The sequence below is a fragment of the Pteropus alecto genome, unplaced genomic scaffold (genome assembly GCF_000325575.1).
Source record: "Pteropus alecto unplaced genomic scaffold, ASM32557v1 scaffold7, whole genome shotgun sequence".
Taxonomy (NCBI): domain Eukaryota; kingdom Metazoa; phylum Chordata; class Mammalia; order Chiroptera; family Pteropodidae; genus Pteropus; species Pteropus alecto.
In genome coordinates this window covers 19192095-19199644 of record NW_006494614.1, presented here as the reverse complement: position 1 = coordinate 19199644, position 7550 = coordinate 19192095, and the positions used below count along the sequence as shown (strand labels likewise).

The 7550-nt window shown below is 34.9% G+C and overlaps 1 protein-coding gene across 1 annotated transcript in view; it reads left to right on the top strand.

The window, feature by feature from the left end:
• Positions 1–7550, top strand: part of SENP6 (SUMO specific peptidase 6) — a 96166-nt gene that overhangs the window by 135 nt on the left and 88481 nt on the right. The gene's annotated exons all lie outside the window — the stretch shown is intronic.

The window sequence follows — 7550 nt, the reverse complement described above, 5'->3', positions numbered from 1 at the left end:
GAGCCCGTCGGTGGAAGGGGCTTGGCTGGGAGCCGGCACGGCGCAGGAAGGCGCGGGTGCGTTGGGATGCGAGCGGGACATGGTGGGTGTCCTTTGAGAGTGCACGCGTAAGTCTCACGTTTTTTGATTTTTTAAATTTTTTTTTGTGGTTGTGGCCCAAGGATGAGAGCAGATTGCATTCAGGTCTTGTTGGGTGTTTGTTCATGGAAAAGTTTCAGATCGCTAAGTTTGGGTGAAATTGGAGACCAATCTAAGTAGGAAAGGGAGAGGGTAGTTTAATTGAATATCTTTTATACTCACTGCTCTTCCTGTTTCATAGAACTTCAGGCTTTTTACAGCCAGCATTCAGGTTATACCTGGCCTTGTCTGATATTCTTAAAATGTGTTTTGCTAAAAATAATTTATCAGAAAAAAGAGAACGAGATTCACAATCACAATTTTGGAACAGTCAGTCACCAAAGCTAAAGACAAAAGTTTGGGTGGTCCCATTTTTATTCACTTGTAAGGAAGTTAAAACATTTGATTTAGATAGGCTAAGGCCAGTCTTAGTAAAAACTATGTTATTGTTGAGGATGGTGGCAATGCATAACAATATTGGCTCTTTGCCCACATATATAGGGACCCCCAAAATACAGCTAAATTTATCGTAGCTATGGACCAGGAACTTTAATATTCACATTGCTTAGTTTGATTATGTGTTCAGTGTTTACGCTGGTAATTGAGCTTATATATATTTCTTGTTTAGGAAGATGAGGCTGTGTGCGGTGATTATTTAAAAGGATTAACCACTCTGGGTAATTTTGCAAGATGATTTTCATATGCAGTATAAGGATAACTTAAAAAATAACTAATTAGAAACATTTCTAAATTAAGAAAGTACAATTTAACTGTGGTTCTTTAAGAGTGTTGAGGAATGGGTATGCCTTAAGTTTTTTTTTTTTTTAAACAATGCTTGGAACAGTGCCTGGAACACAGTAGGTACTCAGTATTAGTCTAATGAATGAATAACGATTGATAGATGTGGGTGGGAAAAGAAATCTTAATTTTCTTAATTCTTCTTCCATGAGTGTAGCAAAGCAAAAGGAATTTTACCTTGCTGTGTAAGCCAGTCTTTGTCTAAAAGTGATGAGAGTTTTATATGGTATTCCTGGTAAGAAGATATGGAAAGCTTGTAAGTTTTTCTGGGTTCATTTCATATTACCTCCAGTCTACCTCTATTCTAGTTTGGGCAGAATGGGTGCCTGTCAGAGTCTCAGAGTGGTGCAACTTGTGTTACAGGGTGCTACGTGCATTATTTTTTGTTTTGATATTGGGACCTCAAATAATGGCTTACTGACTTTATTATTCTATTTGCAGATGATTATACTTTTGTGCTGTAGTAAGTTTCGGGCTTCTATACACTTCCGATTCAGTTTAAGTTCTGACTAGATGAATATAGGATAGAAAGAGCACAAATAAAGCCAACACATACAGGGCAGATGTGAATTTCAAACTGTTGCTTTTAGTTTATTCTAATTTAAGGGTCTATGACTATACAGATGTGATAAATTTTGAGTTTCATCATGTTTCCTTTAGCATTCTCATAAAACGAATGGTAACTTGTTTAGAATATGAGGATAAAGAAAAGCAAGGATTTCGGTTTCTCATCTGATTTTCATATATTGTACTGAAACTTTTTAAATAAATAGAATGATATTCAGCACTAATTGTATTTTTTAATTTTTTGTGTTTAATTCTTTTTGGTTCTTTACACTCTTAATAATAAAATTCTGCACTGCAACTTGTAGCAATGTACATTTTGTATTAGCTTGTTAATATGTTTTCAAAATGTTTCCCCATAGGCCCTTAGTATTTAATATTTAAACATCTACATAATATACTTTCCTCACTCTCCAGTGGACTTGAAAAACTGAAGTAGGTTTTCATTCACTCATCAAATATTTGCAGCAGCCTACTCTGTGCTAGGCACTGTACCAAGGTGAATACAGCAGTGCATAAGATATAAGGTCCCTGCCTTCATAGGACTTATATAGTAGTGGGAGGGACTCTTAATAAATAACTAAAATTAATCTATTTGGAACCATCTTACCCCACATTTTCATTAATACCCTTCTTCATTTTATTCAGATTTGCTCAGACCTGATAACCTACTTAAAATGTTATGCTGCCACACCATTTCATTTTTTGTAATAGCACTTAACACATGATAAATTCTTGTTTTCATGTTTTTCAGCCCTACTAAAATATAAGCTCCATGAAAGCAATGACTTTGTTTTTTCACCTTCATATTTCTTGCACCTGGAACATATTTGTTGTTAATGAAATAAACAAGATGATAACAATATGGTAAGGCTATAGAAGAAATGTACATACAGAACAATGAAAGAATGGAAAAGTCATTTTACATAGTGTTAAAGTCAGGAAAGGCCTTCCTGAGGAAGTGACACCTGATTTAAGGTAACACCTTAACTATGGGATGCTTTAGAATATGGCAGAGGATAATGCGTGTAAAGATTCTCAGATGATACATGATTCCATTTGTTAAACAAAATGGTCATTATGGCTGTAATGTAGCAAGCAAAAGGGTGATTTGAAAGAGAGGCAACAGATCTATCATGCAAGATAATTTTTATTTCATTCTGAGAAGTGGGAAATCATTGAACAGTTTGGAGCAAAGGTCTGTCATGATATAATTTATCTTTAAAAAATCACTGCTCAGTGTGGAATGGATTAGAGAAGAGTAAGAGTAAAAGCATGAGTTAGGACACACAGTGGTTTAAAATACAGGGGCTTGGGATAGGGTGATGGCAGTGGAGGCTGGGGAAGAGTGGTTAGAGTGAAGATATCTTTGAACATAGAGCTAACAGAATTGTAATGGGTTGTATATTGAGGATCGAAGTAAGGGAGAAATCAAGGATGATTCTTAGGGTTTTTATTTGAAGTGTTGGAGGGTAATTCCATTTACTGAGGCGGAGTCAACAGGTGGAGAAATAGGAAGTAAATAGCTCTGCTTTGGTTAAATTGAGTTTGAGGTGTCTTTGTCATCTATATTCTAAATTATGTTTTAAATTCTTATAACCACTAAGTAAAATATTAATACCATTTATTTTTCTGGCTTCATTAGGAAAAAGACTGGCTACTATTGCACTTTATTTTGTTTGTATAATGTCACACTGAAATTATGTGCATTTTATTAGGCCACAGCTTGTATTGAATTTTTTTTTTTCTCTTTGATTTGTTATTTTCTGTTTCATACATTTAAGGTTTCCTTATACTGTTTTTTCACTTTTGGCAGTTTGGCAGGTTTCTTTTTGTTTACTCAGCAAATATTTATTAAGTAACTATAATGTTGTAGGTACTGAGCTGAGGGAGAATCACAATGATGGGGGAAATGTGATTTCTCTGAAGTTTCTAGTCTACTGAGGAAAGTCAGTGATCAAATAATCACACTTGTAAATGTAAAATTACAACTGTCGTGCAGCAAAAGGGGATTATTCATAACAGTGAGAATTTGATCTAATCAAAGCAGTTTGAAGGGTGAATAAGAGAAGAAAAGGTGGAGAAACAACTTTCCAGGCAGAGGGAATAAAATGGTCCATGGCACATTTAGAAAACTAAAAAGAGGACTGTGTGGTACTAGCAAGGAGAGTAGTGCAAGATGAGACTGGAGGTAACATCAGATTTGTTTCAAAAAAAGTCACTGGCTACCACAGGGAGAAAGCTTTAGAGAGGGAGGAAAGATATCAGCAAGACCAGTTAGGGAACTTGCAGGATAGGGCAGAGGTGATGGTAGCTAGTTTGTCTTTGTAACCTTTTTGTTAATATTTTCCACCTTTTCTCTGTGGAATCTCTAACAAGTCTACTTTCACATTTATGTCTTCGTTTATGCTGTGCTTGTTCATATCTAACTTTCTTTCTCTTTGCCTTTTTTCTTCTACCAAATAATTGCCTCACCAATATTTTCTTCCATTTTTTTTCTTCTTTCCCATCCATCCATCCATCCATCCATCCTATTCATAAATATATGTGTGTATATGTGTGTGTGTGTGTATGTGTGTGTGTGCGTGCGCACACACAGAACTAACTACATTGTTTTCTTTTTCATTCCGGCCCGTTTCTCTTTGTGGACTTTGTGCACTAGGTTGAAAAGACTGCAGCGTTGTCCTATATACCAGCAAAATTGCTTATATCGCTACATGAGAAGTATTTTCCATTTCCCCTAAGCCATATTTAGCCTTACTTAAATGTCTATAAATGCATATAAATGCAATTCAGAACCTAATTAGTTTGTCACTTTTACTAGGGATGGTAATACTTCACAATATCTCTTGGACTAAAATAATTTCTCCTAAATGATCAGCATTCCATGAATATGAACAGAGCCTTTGGTTTCAGTCTGCTCAGAGGAACACACCACAGAGTTCTCCATTTATCCCTGCTCCTTTTTCTTTTGATTGTACTACTTTTAGAAACGACATCATGGTGTCATTCCTTATTTATTGCTTAAGTATATGTATTTTCTGGTTTCATCTCAGTTAAACTGATATATTCTGCTTATCACTTGATTTCATGTACTCATGGAATAGAGTAGAAAGAAACTCACTTGGAATGGAAATGATTTTCATTAGAAATCTATAGAGAGAGCGTGAACTCAGAAGCTAGAATGCTAGAATCCAACATCTAGCTCTACTACTTACTAGCTGTGTGATCTTGGATATAGATTCTTGAACTTCTGTTTTTTCTTATCTATAAAACAAGGATAATAATTATAGTTATCTCATAAAGTTGCCGTGAAGATTAAATGTGTTAATATAGTACATTGTTAGAACAATTCCAGGCATATAATTCCAGGCACTATGTGTTAGTTGGTATTAATTATTATGTTTATTTTCTTAGGTAGAGAAGAGAAAAAGAATTTCCTTTTCTTGCTTTCATTCCATCTTGCCTTTTATTTGAAATTTAGTTTTTAATGTTTTTCTTTCACTTACTTTCTTTTTCTAGGTATTAGCTTATTGTTCTTGATATTGTAGGTTAACTAGTGTAGTATGAGAGGAAAGAGAGAATGAAATTATGTATTCCATATGTCTAGACTTCCATTAAGTTGATTGTTCCTGTTGTCGTTATAAAAGTATGCGTAATATTTGAGGAAATATTTAAAGGTATGGAGAGGTTATGTGACCTAGAGTAAATTAGTGGGGAGATCAGAACTGGAGCTTGGGACCTGACTTAGAGCCTTAACCTCCTTCATCATTTCCGTCCTGCCTCCATCTTTCCTCCTTTATACTTTTACTTCCCGATTCTTTCTTTTTCCTACTTTCCCTCTGTGATGGGGGCTGGACAAGGGAAGTAAAAATAATAAGAATTTATAGGGAATTATCATTTATTGATGAAGCAGCACTGTAAGAGGGTAAAAGCAGAAGCTACAGATATCTTAAGGCCAGCTTCAGAAATTACAGTTACTTCTGCTATATTACGTTGGCCCAAAGGTCACAGAGTCAGCCCAGATTTAAGGGGAGAGGAATTAGGCATGACCATTCAAGGGCACAAGTGGCAAAGAAATTGCAGCCATCTTAATCTACACAGCTGTCTTTCCTCTCTCATACTTATGTGGTGTTTTTTTGTTTTGTTTTTAATCCAATGAAGTCATACTATTTCTTAAAATTGGATGGTTTAGGAAGCTAAAGAAACAAAGTAGGCCACACAATTTGTAATTAGTTTCAAAGGTATAAATATCAACAGAAGTACTCATGGGTTTGACTTTTCTTTGATCAGCGGTTGATTCAAGAATTTCTGAAACCAGGCAAGTATAAGTAAGAAGAAAAGAGGAATAATGTTAGAAACTTTTCTTTTTTCTTTCATTCAGGGATATCTGGGTCATGCTGGAGTTGTTATTGTAATCTTTCTATTTTTATTACCTAAACTCTTAGAGAACATGGTCACATTATTTACAGGAAAAAATTAAACTATACCAGTACAAAACACAACAGTTAATCCACAAAGTCAAAGTCAGATTGTTAATGATCACAATTACAACCCATTGAAGTTGTATACTTAAGTCACATTACTTGGAGTGATGCAACAGTGAATGGTCTATTATTGTCAGCTATGGGTTTTCAAGTCTTTGGGGGAAATGCCCAGTAGAGGGCTTGCTGGATCATATGGTAGATCAATTCTTAGTTTTTTGAGGAACCTCCATACTGTTTTCCATAGTGGCTGTACCAATTTGCAGTCCCACCAACAGCATATGAGAGTGCCTATTTCTCTGCATCCTCTCCAACATTTGTTATTACTTGTCCTGTTGATTATAGCTTTTCTAACAGGTGTGAGATGGTATCTCATTGTGGTTTTGATTTGCATTTCCCTAATAGCTAGAGATGTTGAGCATCTTTTCATATATTTGTTAGCTATTTGTATGTCCTCCAGGAAGAAGTGTCTGTTCAGGTCCTCTACCCATTTTATGATTGGATTGTTCGTGTTTTTTGTTGTTATTGAGTTCTTTTTATATTTTGCATATTAGGTCCTTATTGGAGGTGTTGCTTGCAAATATATTTTCCGATGTGGAGTGTTTACTAGTTACCTTGTTGATGATTTCTTTTGCTGAGCAGAAGCTTTTCAGTTTGATATAGTTCCATTTATTTATTTTAGCTTTTACTTTCCTAGCCTTTGAGGTCAAATTCATAAAATCCTCTTTTAAGTTCAAGGTCCTTGAATTTAGTTCCTATGTTTTCTTCTATGCTTTTTATTGTTTCAGGTCTTATATTCAGGTCCTTAATCCATTTTGAATTAATTTTGGTGTGTGGTAATAGAGAACAGGCTAGTTTCATTCTTTTACAGGTGGCTTTCCAGTTCCCCCAGCACCATTTATTGAAGAGGCTTTCTTTTCTCCACTGTATGTTTTTGGCTCTTTTGTTGAAAATTATTTGCCAATGTAAATATGGGTTTACTTCTGGACTCTCGTTTCTGTTCCACTGGTCCGTGTGTCTGTTTTTCTGCCAGTACCATGCCATTTTGATTACTGTCGCTTTGTAGTATAATTTGAAGTCGGACAGAGTGATGCCTCCAGCCTCATTTTTTTTCTCAGGATGTCTTTGGCAATTTGGGGTCTTTTGTACTTCCATACAAATCTGATGCTTCTTTGTTCTATTTCTTTAAAAAACGCTGATGAGATTTTGATGAGGATTGCATTAAATCTCTATAATGCTTTAGGTAATAAGGTCATTTTAACTATGTTGATTCTTCCAATCCATTTCTTTGTATCTTCTTTGATTTCTTATAGTTTTTATTATATAGGTCCTTCACATGTTTCATTAAATTTATTCCTAGTTATTTTATTCTTTTTGTTGCAATTGCAAAAGGAATTATTTTTTTCTATTTCTTTTTCTGATACTTCATTATTCAGGTATAGGAATGCTATGGGTTTTGTATACAGAAACTTTACTGTATTTGCTTATTGTTTTTTGTAGTGTTCTGTGGAGTCTTTAGGGTTTTCTTTATAGAGAATCATGTCATCCGCAAATAGTGACAGTTTGACTTCTTTGTTTCCTATTTGG